The sequence below is a fragment of the Apodemus sylvaticus genome, chromosome 19 (assembly GCF_947179515.1).
Source record: "Apodemus sylvaticus chromosome 19, mApoSyl1.1, whole genome shotgun sequence".
Lineage (NCBI taxonomy): Eukaryota > Metazoa > Chordata > Mammalia > Rodentia > Muridae > Apodemus > Apodemus sylvaticus.
Window position 1 is genome coordinate 10,727,722 of NC_067490.1, and position 16,353 is coordinate 10,744,074.

Genomic DNA, 16,353 nt, shown 5'->3' on the forward strand with positions numbered 1-16,353 from the left:
TGGACCCCAGCAGGTGTCAGCTAAGAATATTGTGAAAAAAGTCAAGGGCATTAAAAACTGGCAGAGTGAGGGCTAGAGAGAGAGCTGGCACTTAAGGACACTGCTGCTCTTCCGGAGGACCTAAGTTCAATTCCCAGAAGCCAAATGGTGGCCCACGACAGTCTGAGGCAGTCTGAGGGACCCCATTTATGGAGAGAGAGAGAGAGAGAGAGAGAGAGAGAGAGAGAGAGAGAGAGAGAGAGAGAGAGAGAGAAAGTATGTGTATGTGAGTGTGTGTGAGTGTGTGTGTGTGTGTGTGTGTGTGTGCGTGCGCGTGTGTGCGTGCGCACACTGTTAAGGACTTCTTCCTCCCTAGGTTTTTATGGTCTAGGCTCACTTTGTGTATTTCCTGCCCCTGTCCTGGGATCATCCACATCTCTAAGGAATCCTTGTTTCTTTTTATGAGCAAATAGTAAAAGAAGCCACTATCAGAGTGTTGAATCTAATTGCTCTATGGGATTTTGTTGCTTTTGAGTCCTCTTGCTGACTGACCTGTGGAGCTCCGTGTGTCTCCCAGCCTCTAACTCTTGCCCTTTGCCAGTGGATCACTGTAGCCCTTCTCTTGCTGGTGAGTAAACCCTCCATCTAGCAGGGAAGCAGCTGGTTTCCACTGTCCACCAGGCTGCATTGCTCAGCCCAGCAGATATGCAGAACATGTTGGAACTGTTAACACATGTTCCCTGAGAAATAGCCTTACCAGCCAGAACACAGGCTTGAGTGGACTCTGTCTCACCTCTTACCTAATAGACCAGTCATCTCCAGAATGCCTTAGATGGGCACTGTTGACCCAGCCCTGTAGTGAGAAGTTTCACTCTTTCTGTGGTAGTTAAGGCTGTATTATCAAATTCCACATCCTGTCTTAGGATGATTCTCCAGTGTTCTGGATTATTCCTGAAAACACTTCACAAAATCAGGTTTACTTTTAATGTTGCAAAATTCTATAACTTTTTGTTAATTGCTTTGTATCTTTATAACTGTCATTACAGTATCATACAGGACAGTTTTACTGCCCTAAAAATTCCTTACTCTATCCCAGTCACTGATAACTACTGATCTGTTTTCTGGTTTATTTTACTTGTTCCAGAGTGTTATATTGTGGGAGTCACACAAAACGTAACTTTTCCAAACTGTCTTCTTTCACTGTGGTACTCATTTGTTTATGAATCAACTGTGTCTTTGTAGCTAGTCAACTCATGTCTTTTTTATTGCAATAAGAGTCTATGAATGGACCCGCCTGCTTACCCATTCACCCATCGAAAGAGAGCTTGGTTGCTTCCATTTTTGACAGTTTAAATTAAGCCAGTGCTAACATTTGTGTGTAGGTCTTTGTGTGAATGTTGTCTCATTTGGGGATATTCCAGGAAGCATCATGGTGGGGTGCTATGGTCAGAGCGTGTTTAGTTTGTAGGAAGTGGTCCAGTTGTCTTTGAGTGGCCCCAGCTCTGTCTTACTTCCTGCCTGTACCACATGCGGGGTGAGAGTTCCTACATCTCTGCTAGTGTTTGTCAGGTATTGTTGGTTCTTTGTATTTTAGTTCTTGTAGGTATAAAGTTATATAGCTCATTGTTTTAATGTGTCGCTCCCTGACTTTGCTGGGTTTTTATCTGGTGGCCCAGTCTTGAAAACTGATTCTCTTGGGCCTCTCTTCCCCCAGATGACTTGCCCCTGAGTCTCCTGCTGACAGTGTAAACAGTGGTCTGTGGTCGGTTAGCTTGATTTGCTCTTGATGTCTACATACCTGCAATAATTATGACTACACATTTCTAGTGAGGTTGCTTCTACTGTGTAATTCATTTGCATGCTATTGAGCCTTTGCAGTGAAGTGTCCATATAGGTCAGGAGAATTTGGGGGGTGGTGAATGTCTAGACTATCCGTAGTTCCAGAGCCCCAGCTTGCAGCATGCTGCTACTGCTCTGACACTGAACTTGGCCTCCTTTGATCTTTGACAGCAAAGCCCAGTTAGCCAGTACCTTGGCCTTTCTTTCCATGTCTCTGGCATTGGCTTGCAGCCTGCCTCTACAGCTTGCTGACCATAGTGTGTTTGGTGCTCCATCCAAGCTGGGCCGAGCCTCTGACCTTGCTTGTGGTTTCCCCCTGCCAAGTTTGCCCTTCAGAAGACTATATGCCTAGTTCTGTCCACTTGTCGACGGTGCCTTGTCTTTTACATAGTTCCGCTTTACCTGAGAGGAGGCCATGTTTGCTTTTGCACCTTATGAGGGTGGAGGTTTTCATCCAACCAGTTATCAAAGATGCCTATGAACCTAGCTTCTCTCCTTGAAGTGTGTGACTCCCTGAAAATGTGCCCACACCCCTGACTCCCTGCTTGCTCTGCTGCCTTTCAGGAGAGTCCCGCCTGCATGGCTTGAGCTAGGGGTATGCAGTGGGTAGGACTCCAGTGTCCCCCACCTCCTCTCTGCTGTGGCAAACAGGCCCCTGGGGCCCTATTTCCACAGCAGCACTAAGAAGCATGGTAGCAGAGATGTCAAGCACGGTGGTATGTGACTGTCAGCAGTGCTTGATCCCTTTTGTCACAAGCAGATCCCTGTGCTGGGGAGGGATCCTAATCATAAATCTGCTCCAACAGCTCCTCTCAGGACATTTTCTGACGGGGAGCTTTGTTAGCTCTGTTTTGTAATGCTGTCGTAGTTACTTTTCCTGTTGTCATGATAAAGTACTCCAACAATAGGGCTGGAGAGATAGCTCAGTGGTAAGAGCTCTGGCCGCCCTTCCAGAGAATGAAGGCTGGAGTCCCAGCCACCCATATGGCAGCTCCCAACTGCCTGTCACTCTGGTCCTAGCAGGTCTGTTACCCTCTTCTGTCCTCCATGTGCATAAGGGACACATGTGGTACACAGACATACACATGGACAAAACATTCATGAGAAAGTTCTTGGCAAAAGCAACTTAGAGTTTGTTTTAGCTCATGGTTGAAGACCACAGTCTACTGTGGTGGGAAGTTTGATGGTCATGGTGACAGGAGCTTGAAGCATTGCACCTGCAGTCAGGAAGCAGAGGATGAGACATACTCTCTGTCTTAGTTAGGGTTACACTGTTGTGAACAGACACCATGATCAAGGCAAGTCTTATAAATGACATTTAAGTGGGACTGGCCTACAGGTTCAGAGTTTCAGTCCATTGTCATCAAGGCAGAAGCATGGCAGCATCCAGGCAGGTGTGATGCAGTAGGAACTGAGGGTTCTATATCTTTATCCAAAGGAACCCAGGAACAGACTGGGCATCCTCAGGCATCTAGGAGGAAGATCTCTAAGCCTATCCCCACAGTGACACACTTCTTCCAACAAGGCCACACCTTCTAATAGTACCACTCCCTGGGACAAGCATATACAAACCATCACACTATCTGTTCTCAGCCAGCCTTCTCTTTTGTGATGTCCAGGACTGAAGTCCTAAGAATAGTGCTGCCCATTTTTAGGGTGAGTCTTCCCACTTCAGTTAGTGATTTCAAGACAATCTCAAATAGTCATGGTCAGAGGCTAACCTACCCAAGATAATCTCTCATAGATATGACTGGAGGTTTGTCTGTAGGTGACTGTAGTGCCTGTTGAGTTGACCAACACCACCAACCATTATAGTTGGTGTGATAAAAAACAAAAACTAAAACCACCATGGTAAAGTAACTTACTGGCAGGAAAAGTTATTTTGGATAGTAGTTTGTCTGAAGGCATGCAGTTTGTGGTGGCTAGTCTTGGTTATCAGTTTCACACACCTGGGAAGAGGGGCCCTCAGTTCAAGAATTTTTTTCATCAGATTGGACTATGGCCATACCTGTGGGTATGATGTAGAAGGACCCAGCCAAATAGTGGGTAGTGTCATCCCCTGGCAGGTAGGCAGGCAGGCAGGCAGGCAGGCAGGCATGGGCTGTTTAAGAGGGCAGCTGACCAGGAGCAAGCCAGTTAGCAGCACTTCTCTATGATTTCTGCTTCAGTCCCTGCTTGAACTCCCACTGGAACTTACCTCCACGATGGACTGTGACCTGGAAGTGTAAGCCAAATAAATCCTTTCCTTCCGCAAGTTGCTTTTGTTCAGTGTCTTATTACAACAACAGTAAAGTGGAGCATAGTCCATCATATAGGGAGGACATGGCACAGGCTGCTTCATGGGGCAGGAGCGTGCTCCTCATATCTAAGCAGATTAAGAAATAGGGCAGGAAGTGGGGCTAAGATGTGATTATTAAGGCCCACCCCCTCTTAGAGTTCCACTTATCAAAGCTTGTAAAAATTCTACTTTTCCTTCAGATGCTTTCAGCTGGGGACCACATGTTAAAACATGTACGTTTATAGGAAACTGTTAGAGTTTTTTTGTTTGTTTGTTTGTTTTGTACTTTATTGGGTTCTTATATCTTTACCTCCCTTCCAACCTTTATTCCACCAACACTAGATAGGAGAGAAAGATTAGAGGGAAAGGGGAACGTAGACCCCCTTAGGCTACTTCCTGCTGATTAGGGGTGTTGGGTTCCTAGGGCAAATCTAATCTTTATCATCAGAATATCTACCAATCCATCAAGAGCAACCCAGCAAATTCAGCAGCAGGGGGAGGCTCACAGGCTCTCTTGGAACTCTCCCATTTATACCCTCTCCAGTGTCCCCAGAATTAAATTATCTGTAGCTGGCAAAAGTCACGCCCCCACTAGTGCATGAGGCAAATCATAATCACTTGCTGTGAAGCAGCCTCTTATCCTACATCTGGGATTAAAACATAAACATATTCACATAACATAACTGGTTTTTTTTTTTTAAAGAAACCAAAATTCTCACTACAGGGAACATTTTACATCTAAGCTATAACTAGAACCAACTAGATACTTCCTTGCTTAGTGTCATATTTCAGTATTTCCCTCATCAGCTGCCTGATGGCAAGAGTGTCCCATGAACAGAGCCACTTGGTCAGAAGTGGCTTGCTTTTGCTTTGGTGACTAGGGGGATGCTGAGTGTTTCTGACCCTGTGAGGGTGGTGGTCTGTGTACACACTCCCTGATGTACTTTCCCACAGTTTTTCTTTCTTTAGCAGTAATTGGACTCTCATCTCCCACTCAGAGAGCGCTTGGCTCTTTGGGAAAAAAAGAAAGTGGTTAAAACAAAGTACCCAGACATTCACATTAACCTAGGCCTTCAACAGTCATGGCCATTGGTGTCATTGCCTTTTACTTCTAGACCAGTCATCCTCAACCTTCCTAACGCTGTGACCCTGTAATATTTACTGTCCCTCATGTTGTGGTGATCCCAGCCATAAAATTATTTCATTGCTACTTCATAACTGTAATTTTGCTACTGTTATGAATTGCAGTGTAAGTATCTGATATTTAGGCTAACTGCTGGTATACAACCCTAGAGCGGTTGTGACCCACAGGTTGAGGACCATTGTTCTGTGTCTTGTTCCCTTGCAAGTTCTTCAAGGCAAATGGCATGCATGGAGATGTCCCCTCCTATAGTAACAATTCCTTCTTCTTGAATACCCTCTGAAAGCCTAGTATGAAAGGTAAACTAACTTTTTCCAAGAAGAAACAATATACATTAAGAACATGATAAAACTATAATACAATAGGCATAGTCTCTTGTCATTATGCAGTATTATATACTGCACACAATTATTTGTGCTGTAGTTTTATGGGAATGGCAGTATAGTGGATTTGCTTACACCAGCATCACAGTGCACGGGTAAGGCAGTGTACCGCGGCATCACAGTGGCTGCTGGACCACTGGGAAGCAGGACGTTTTCAGTTCCTTCATAATTTATGTTTTACTGTATTTCTCAGGCTGACCTTGAAATCCTAGGCTCAAGCAATTCTCTCCTGGCTCTGCTCCATTATTCTCTGAAGAGACTGCTGTGGTCTGTCACTGACTGAAACATTGTTTGGTGCTATATCACTGTATTTAATAACTAAGTCTCAGCCTATATAGAATGCTTACATACATATGCAATCACTGAACTGCATAGAGAGGAATTGGCTGACTCAGAAGGAAAAAATGATATGTAGTCATGCATATGCAATCATGTGAGCTGTTGTATTCTTTCTAAAAGAATTGGTTGATCATATAAACACACATAAAATAATATTGAAGGTTTAGTCATATGGTCATATACAAAACCTGTAGTCTATAGAGAATATATAACACCTTGAAATATGTGAAACATTAAAGAAAATCTGTTCTTATATTTGTTTATAAGGTAAATCTCAAATTCAGACCATTTTCTTTGACCAAAAGGGTCAAGTGAGAGTTAATAATAAAATTGCAGAGAAGGAAAGCTTATGTGTTTGGTATTTTAAAAAAAAATCTTTCAAATTACATAAATCAGAATAGAATTATCTAGTACCAAATGATTAACAGGGTCAATAAGACTTACAGAAAACATAGTACTCAGAACGAAATTGGTATCTTTAAAATTATGTATTTTAAAAAGATAAGAGTTAAAATAAAGTTCATGTTACCAAGTAAAAAAGCTAACAAGATAGGAAAAAAAAAAAAACCCGGAGGCTAAGAAAAGAAATTATGAATGGGAATACACATCATCATTCTGACAGTGTAAGTATGAGTGACATTCCGATTTGCTCTGTCACTGAGCTAGCTATCCCTTGGGTATAGACATGTGTACCCCAGGCTGCCCTTGAAGTTGAAATCTTGCATCTACCTCTGCCTCCCAAATACTAGCATTATTTGAGTTATGGGGTTATGTATGGGAGTGTGCACTATCACTCCTGTGATGCTGATTACAATTTGGATGTTAAGCCTTGAATTTTGGATAAATGTCACTTTGTCATGCTGAATAATCCTTCACATGCACTTCTGGATTTAATTTGTTAGTACTTTGTTGTGCTTTGTCTCAGCCTTTATGTTTGTCTTAGGCTTCTTCGAGTTAGTTTTTAAATATGTTTTTGGTGTCTGACTATTGCTGACCTCATAAAATGTCATAGAATGGAAGAGGATGACATATCCTTTTGTTCTTTGGAAGAACTGGGGAAGAACTGGTGGTGTTCATTTAAAAAACAAAAACAACAGGCTGGAGAGATGGCTCAGCAGTTAAGAGCACTGACTGTTCTGAAGGTCCTGAGTTCAAATCCCAACAACCACATGATGGCTCACAACCATCCATAATGAGATCTGATGCCTTCTTCTGGAGTGTCTGAAGACAGCTACAGTGTACTTACATATAATAAATAAATAAATAAATAAATAAATAAATAAATAAATAAATCTTTAAAACTAAAACACTTTGGAGAATTTACCAAAAAGCTACTTGGGGGAAGTTTTTTTGTTCTTGTTGTTGTTGTTGTTTGTTTGTTTGTTTTTATGAGTGCACTGTGGCTGTCTTAAGACACACCAGGAGAGGGCATTGGATCCCCTTATGGATGGTTGTGAGCCACCATGTGGTTCCTAGGAATTAAACTCAGGACCTCTGGAAGAGCAGTCAGTGCTCTTAACCACTGAGCCATCTCTCCAGCTCCAGAATTTTTTTTTTTCATTTCTTAATTCAATCTCTTTGTTTCAAGTTTGTTTATATTTTCTATGGTTAGTTTTTATTTTGTTTTGTTTTGTTTTTGTTTTTAGTTTGTTTATAGGAATTTGTTAATTTCATCTATTTTGTTGCTAAAAATTATTTTCTGTGTGTCCTTGCCCTTTGTTTCTTGATTTTACTGATTTTTAGTCTTTTCTTTTTTGTTTTGTTTTTGTTTTTGTTTTTGTTTGGGACAGGTTTGCCAGTGGCCTTTGCAAGGTGCCAGCTTTCGATCATGTTTTTCTGTCTCTTCATATATTTTTTTATCCTAAAATTTACTGTTGCTTATGATTGAATGGAGTTGAAGTTTCTGTCCCTTTCTAGTTTTTGGAGGTAGATGCTTCACTTACTGAGCTGCCATTTCTCCTTGTCAAATGTAGGTGGTTTTGCTGTGGTGAACTCCTGCCCTGCCTTCCGGGTAGCTGGCTGCTGGCTCCCGACCCTGAGCTCTCGGTGAACCTGGGAAGGGGATGAGAATAGGGTAAGTTAAAAGGGCCTTCTTACTGTGTGCTGTTCTTTACTACAATATGGTTGTTCTTGAATAAAGGACTCTTAGATTCCTCCAACCTTTTGTTTCCAAAGTTCTTAAACAGGTAATTGGGAAGAATTTTACTTTGTTTATATAGAAGAGAGGGTGCTGAAAGCAATTATTCTCTTCCATTCCCACTGGCATTAGCAACTTGCCTAGAGTTAAGAATTAATAAAAAGAATATGTATATTACTATAAGGTGTTTTATGTAAATGAATTATATTGGCTTATAAATATCACAAGGAAGTTTGCCAGTAACTTTTGGAAAAGAATATAGTATAGGACTGCTGATTATAATGTCACACGTTCTCAGAAGCTGAGGAAGTTAAGCCTGTGTAGATGTAGTGGCGAGCCCACCACTTTCAGAGCTTCTAGACAGACTGGAGCCAAGTCCCTCTAAGTGAGGCTAGGCTATCAGAGGGTGTGCCGGGTATCCGTATACAGAGTGTGGAGACCAGTGGTGTCTGCAGCATTTCTCATTGAGCATTCACAGTGTTCTGAGCAAGGTCAGTTTGTCCCTTGGGTCCAGGCTTCTAGTTGAGGCTGAGGAAAGGGCTCTCTGCAGGGGAAAGCTCCTGGGTACCCGTCCATCGCTGCGGGGAGCAGCTGGAGTTGTATAGCATAGGGAATTGAGAAACCCCAAGAAGACCTGCATTATTGAAGTAGAGAATATGGACAAATGTTTTGTTTCTAACCATTACACCACATCTGGGAGTAAAAAGAGGACCAAATCTGTAAGGTAAAACCTAGCACGTGTCAAAGTTCATTCAGTAAAAGGAAACAGTAACCTGTAATGATGAGATGCAGCACCCACAGTTGCCAAGAGAGTGGGGAGGAGTGGTAAAGGTTTTTAATATCTGAGAGTCCTGGAACACTCACTATTTGTACTTTAAGACACAATAAGTTTAATATAAATACTAGCCTAAAATATATGTCTCTGTTAGTGAATTATTCTCTTAATACATTGGCAGGAACAGCATGCAAAATTGCAGTGATCAGGAAATTGATCTGAATTTAGATCTTTGGAGATGCTGGCATACATTAGTGTGCTACTACCCTTGTAGGACCATAGTAGCCTCACCTGCTGCCTTTTGTATTTTTGATACAAAGATAACTTCAGTGGCCCAGAAGTTGTATCTCAGATCTTTAGAGAGCGGGATATACTTGTTAGACCAGCTAGCTGGTGAACTAGACTATGTAGTTGCATATTCTGAGACGATTTAGACCTCGAGTTTGGTCTGATCTGTGTTTCAGAGTTGAAACAGAAGATTCTTATACACTTGCAGGCTGGGATAACTGAAACTCCGCCAGAGCTCCGTGTACGTGGAAGCTTTGTGGCAGCTTCAGACATTCCATGCCATCTTGTTAACTGGTAACCCTCCCCTTCAACCTGGTGGAGAGTAGCCATAGTATTAGAGTCTCAACTCTTGGGCTCAGGCACGTCCGTGAGTATTTCTGGAGGCTACCTTTGGTGAGAATTGGGCACAGACCATTATATACTAAGGCCACAGTGGTGTTCATCCCCACTCCAATGTTACCATGATTAGATTCATTTAAAAAATAATTCTAGTTTGAAAATCCCTGAGTTTCTTGTTTACAGTATACTCAGCTACATTGTTGGATCTTTGGTGTAACTTTCCTTAACTCCTCACACGCCTCATCACTTCCATCCGGCCACGCAAAGTCTTGTCAGATGTTGAGCCCGTATTTCACAATAGGAGCACGGTTACCAGCCAGCTCAGAGTGAGGCTGACCCTACCACTCAGAGCCAGAGCCAGTGCACAGGTGTGAGTCGCCCACCATCTTACTCACCATCGACTTGAAATTTGTAATACTTGTGCTTTGGCCATGAAGCACAGAGCCTGAGAGTGTCATCTTATGTCCTGGGATGGCTGTAGAATTTCCTAGGTTTCCAGAGGGCTCATTGTTCATGCATGTTAGAAACTTTAAAAAACATTTATGGACTTTGAAATTTACCCCCCCCCCCACCTACACACTTCTGAATTTACCTTTAGGATATAGTTAGAGAAATATTAAATTTATGTATAGAAAATACTCATTATAGTATTAACTGAAATAATTAATGGTTGGAAGCAATCACATAGCCCCAAATAAGAGGATTAAGTAGATGAGTTACTGTATTTCTATAGCACAGTGGGATATTAGATAGCAATTAATGTTCATAGAACTGACTCATGACGTGAAGATATACACCCAAAACACTGGCACCTTGGATTGCATGTGTAAAAAATAGTGAGTGCAACATAAAGTTACCCAGGTTTCTGTATGTCTGGTGCACGTGTAGAAAGGTGTGACTTTAAAGACCAAGGGATTACAGCTGGGGCTTTGTGATGTCTCTGTGGGAGGGTAGATCAATACTACTCAGTTTCTCACCTTTCTGAATTTTCTAAGTTTACGTCACTGGGCACATGCCACTTTTACATCTATGGGAGAAAGAACATATATTTTTATTGCTAGAGAATAATTATGTAACTATTAACTTGGTTTTTTAGTCCTTATAGAAATGCTGTTGTCTTTTAGTCCTTATAGAAATGCTGTTTTGTTTCAAGATAGGTATAATCATGGAAAATGTCTTAGGAGAAAACATGCCGCTCTCAGCACTTCTGTGTGGGAATTGGGGGTATTTCTTGTGCTTTCCTGTAATTCCCAAGGCCTCTACACACAGGACAGGCACACATCCTACAATGGCCTGTGCTTATGGAAAGCAGGGTGTGAGTGCTTGGCCTGCTGTCTGTGCAGGGTCTGCTTGTACGGGGAGCCAGCTGTGGCAGACTGGGGTACAGCTGATTTCTCTGTCCCTGATTGCCATGTGGTAGGTCGTCTGGAAAACCCAGAAGATGTATTTTTAGGCAGTGCTGGTGAGTGGGCAGATAGACCCAGGCTGGCAGTGAAAGTGACCCACTCAGAAAGCTGGGAAAGTACTTAGCAAGGAAGTTTAACATTTTAACATAAGTCCACATTCTGACACCAAATCAAAAACCCCTTTGCAAATCATTGGAGGCTTATCATAAATAAAATCCACCCATCTAATTAAAAAAAATTGAAATATGAGTATATACACCTGTGATGGTTTGTATATGCTTGGCTATTAGGAGGTGTGGCCTTGGAGTGGGTGTGGCCTTGTTGGAGTGGGTGTGGCCTTGTTAGAGTGGGTGTGTACTGTGGTGTGGGCTTTAATACCCTTGCCCTAGCTGCCTGGGAGTCAGTCTTCCACTAGCAGCCTTCAGATGAAGATGTAGAACACTCAGCTCCTCCTGCACCATGCCTGTCTGGATGCTGCCATGCTCCCGCCTTGATGATAATGGACTGAACCTCTGAACCTGTAAACCAGCCCCAATTAAATGTTCTCCGTATAAGAGTTGCCTTGGTCATGGTGTCTGCTCACAGCAGTAAAACCCTAACTAAGACGACACCTATGCCTACACTTACCTAATGTATAATCTATTGGATCTAATAGGAAAACAAAACAACAAAAATCCCTCCTCCCTAGATGTGGGCAAGGCACTGAACTTCCTTCTCCATGGTGGGTGTTCTCAGGCCTGGCTATCTGCATGGAGGGACGGGCCGCAGCCTTTGAGGGCTGTATCCTCCCACCCCACAGATGCGTCATGGCCACACATTGTCCTCACGATGCTATTTTTTGAGTTGGAGGAGTAAACAAGCTCATCCCCAACTATTTCCTTCCCGTTCCTCTGTTCCTCTGAGACCTAGAGTGCTAATTATTTAGAAATGGTAATTGTACCAGTGAATCTGTGGTGGGAATTGAGCCGGAACACCATCGCCTGTCCTCCCCCAGTAGGAACCCTTTTAAGCCCCGGCTTGTCCTCCTCCTGAATCTTGTCAGCACTGCAGAACTCTGTTCTGCTTTCGGAGGCATGGTAATGAGACACTCTGCCCCTAGATCTGCAGGAGTCAAGGTCGCTTTCCCTGTGTCTGCTTGGTTTGGGGAGTTCTTTATTGCCAACCATGAAGATCTCAGTGGCTGCAGATATATTTAGCAAAAATGGTACCCGTGAGTGCCCAAGCACAACATTTCCTGATGTATCCGTCCATAGACCAGTTCGGCTAGTCCCAAATCGTCATGGTGGCCTTTGGAGTGCTGGGCTAAAACCTCCCCCAGGGCAGTTCCGAAGTATTGCTGCTGGTCTCCCTCTGCCCTGTGCCTCTTGCTCATCCCTTCCTAATGGGAAAGGCTCCAGAGGACCACACTGCATCGGAGGGAGCCTCAGTCCTACCCTGCCACGACACAAACACAAAGCCCATGGAAGGCGTTAGCTGTGCCACTGAAAATGTGCCAATAACAAAGGTCTATTCAGTTTACGGTGGTGTGGGGTGGCAGAGTGTGGGCCCAGAGACCAGAGCAGGAGCATCTGGTGTTGGGTTGGAGCTTCAGAGGGTCTTGAACAAATCCCCTTTGTTAGCAGGCGGGACGCAGAGGACACAGCTAGATCCAGAGCAGTGTCTACTCTTGGTGCTTGGACTGGTTGGACTACTGTAGCATGCTACAAAACTGTATGCTCCAAAATAGGCTGGTTATAGATAAGAACTCAAGGACATCCCGTGACTGTGGGCCAGCCTAAGTGCTCTAAAAGCACTTTGCTTTTTCTTTTGCTTTATTACTTCCTGTTTTAGAAATATTACCCTAATGAAAAATGTTTCTGTTGTGGGTGAGTGGCTTCACATCACTCAGTGCTTGGGTGTATATGTAAATGCACTGTAAGTGTGTGTGTATGTGTAGTTCATATGTAAGCCCATGCCTGGCTCGGCTTGTGCCACCTGGATGCCTTTAGCACAGCTGTCACCTGGGTATCTGTCTGCAGGTGCAGCACCTGAATTCTGGACAGAGAACATCTGATCAGATCCTTGTGTTCTCATTATATTTTTTCTTCTTCCATTTAACTGAATTATCTAGTGCTAGATACATACAATGGCTTCTCCTTTCATTTGAAAAGTCTACTTCATTCTGTGATTTTTTTTTTAAACAAGAGAGAGAACATTATCAAATTTGGAGTCATACACTTTCTGGGACTTTCTGTAAACTCCTCCCCACACCCCCTCATTGTTCTTCAGTATGCTGTCCTCCAGGGACAGGCCCTGACCTGTGTTGGTCCCACTTGCTACCTGTCGTCTTTGTGTGTGCTTCCAGCAAGCCTCTGCTGGGCATCGTGCATGCTAGGCAAGGGCTCTGTCACAGAGCTTCCTATCCCCTTGGTTACTTTTAGGTGAGTTTTTAAACCTGTGTAATTTAGCCGGGATAGTCAGACCGTTTGTATTTAATATGGCTGTGCATAAGCTGGTCATTTTTGCTGTGGGTTTTCTACTCTCAAGTTTTATTAGATCCCTCTGCCAATTTTGGATTCATTTTAGTTTATGGCCAATTTGATCACCTTTACTATCTTATTAGCTATGTCTAGTTTTTTTTTGAGAGACAACTCAGGGATTGATTATTCACGACATTCACGGTATTCATCTTCAGTTTACTACAATTCATTTTAATGCACTATTAGTCCACACATGGTATAAGCCCTTACAGTAATCTATTTCCAGCTCAATGCACTTGCTCTCTAGGTTGTAATTATCATACACCTCTGCTTCTATATTATTATAAGACATTAGTATTATTTTTGCTTTAAACATTCGATTATCTTTGAAGACAAAGAGACATCTTTTATAGTAATGTCTTTTCTGTTTCCGATATCTTCTCTTCCTCTCAGTCTGGAGTTCTTCTTGGTAGTTTCCTTTTGTGTTTTGGACTTCTTTAAATGTTATTTGTAGTTCAGGCATGTTGGATTGGGAATTAGTTTAACTTGTGTTTGTTGGAAAAACTCATGGTTTTACTTTCATATTTGAAAGCCATTTTCATCGTGGCCATTGATGGTTTTTCCCTTCACTAGTCAGGGATAGCATTCCATTTGCTTCTGGGTTGCATTTTTCTTTCTAAAACATCCTCCATCTACCATGTCTGTGTTCATCTGTTTGTACATAATGTTTCTCTAATTTTTGAAATAAAATTTATTGTTTAGGTATAATTAAAGTATACAATAGTATCATGGGATATATACAAACGGCATAAAAGCTGCTGTAATTATAATTATTCTTTTTGTTTGTTTTTAGGCAATATCAGTTAAGTAGATTTTAATGCCTTTTACTTTTGTGGCACTTGAAAAAATAAATTTGTTCACATTTATTTGTGAGTATGTGTATACATGCACATATATGTGCACATGTGTATCAATGCACATGTGTGATGGTGTTGGTGTGGAGGCCAGAGGACTGCTTGCGGGAGTCAATTCCTCTCACTGTGTGGGTCCCGGGGATGGACCCAGGTCATTAGGCTTGGTGACAAGCACCCCCACTTGCAAAGTCAGCTCACCAGCCCTCTGGAAGCTTTTAGGACTTTCCTTTTAGGTAATTGATTATGATGTACACTGGTTTAATTTTCTTTATGGATCTATGTATTTACTTATAATTTTTAGCCAAATCTTTAAAATGCTTTGGGCTTTTTTTTTTTTTTTTTTTTTTTTTTTTTGGTCTTTTACTGCCCTTTGCATCTCTAGTTGAAACATGTCTCTAGTTTTGGAGAGAGATTTTTATAAAGAATCTTTGTGTGTTTCATTTTACAAAGTCTAGACCTATGCAGATTGTTCCATTTCTGCGTATCCCGTCTTCCATGGTATCTGGTGTGATGCTAATCCCATCTCTCATGGATTTTCATTTCACCCCTAGACACTCTATTCAGGACTTTCTGAAATATGCTTGTGTCTCCTTAGCATTTCATACATCATCATTTTTAACAAAATGCAATGTTTCTATTATGGTCACTTTATTGTCTTCATATACTAATCACTTTTGCATGATTTCTCAATATGTTTTTTATTGATCAAATACATTCTGAGGTGTGTTTTTTAAAAGAATATACATACTGTTTAATTTGTTTAGTTGGGATATATATAATTCAGTACTAAATCGTTAATAAAAACTAGTCACTGTGCTACTGTACAAATCAGTGTCTGGCTACATGGATGAAAGAGAGTGACACCCGGGCGTGAGTACCTTGGAGATGTGCGTGTTGGTTGGAGTCTGAACTTCGAGCTGTGGGTGATTCTCTGGATGCTGATTTTATATTAATTCACTGGGCTGAACTCGCATGTTTTATTCACTTTCTTTTTCTTTAATTTATTCTTCTTTCATATCTTACATCCCATCTGCAGCTTCCTCTCTTTCTCTTCTCCTGCTTCCCCCCTTCATCTCCCCTTCTCCCCCAGATCCATGCTGTCTTGGAAGGCCTGCTCTTTTCTGAAGGGAAACTGAGGTGTACTTTTTAACTATTGAATTTATTCCTTGAGAATTTCATAATGTACATGATGCACGCTGACTACTCTTACTTCTAAATCTCTGTCCCCCAATTATCCCCATCCCAGCCCTTTATCTTGTCTTCAGGATCTTACACACTTTCCACCCCAACCTCTGACATGTTGTCCGTGCCTTAGAGGGCTGACATTGAGGACTGAGCCCACAGGTATCACTTGTTCTTAGCATCTTGGCTCTACACTCCTTTAATAAATTACTTTGATAAAATTTGATATCTAAGATAATAGGTTACTACAACCTCTCTTTTTATATACAATTTCCAGTTTTCATTACTTTTTCTTATACTATGGCAAGACCAAACTGAAAGATATTTACACGGTTCTAATTAATGCTTCACATAGTCCTGTTTTAGAGATTGTGTCTTAGTACTGGATGTCTTATATTAATTTTTTATTTATTTGTTTGTATGCATATGTGAATGAGTTTGTGCACCATGAACTTACAGAGACCAGAAGAGGGTATCAGATCTCCAGACCTGGAGTTACAGATGGTTTCTAGCCGGCATGTGGGTGCTGGGAACTGAACTGAGGTGCTCTACATGTTCTACAAGGACAGGCAGTGCTCTTACCCACTGCACCGTGTACTTAGATCACTCACTTGCATGTCATGCTAGCATCTCTCTTTCTGATTCCTTGTGAAGCATCAAGGTCCAAGAAGAACCTGTGACTGGTTCAGAAATAGCGGCAGTGTGAGTCATGTCCTTTGCTTCTATCTATGAAGCCATGATGTAACAGAGGCAGTGTCCTCCTCTTCCGGTCCCATCTCCAAAGTCTGCTGATCCGACTGAATGGCCCAGCATGGGTCTTACAGTATCACATGCACTTGTAGAAGTATAGCCTGTGAGCAGTAGGAGTGGAGATGTCTCTGGCCCACAGCATCA

At 42.1% G+C, this 16,353-nt stretch overlaps 1 protein-coding gene across 1 annotated transcript in view; it reads left to right on the forward strand.

Moving 5' to 3' along the window:
- The window catches only part of Pcbp3 (poly(rC) binding protein 3), a 198,428-nt gene that overhangs the window by 57,883 nt on the left and 124,192 nt on the right, over positions 1 to 16,353 (forward strand). Inside the window, exon 2 of the mRNA XM_052163404.1 lies at positions 7,933 to 8,033. The gene's annotated coding sequence lies outside the window, so the exon portion shown is untranslated. The remainder of the gene's footprint in view (positions 1 to 7,932; positions 8,034 to 16,353) is intronic.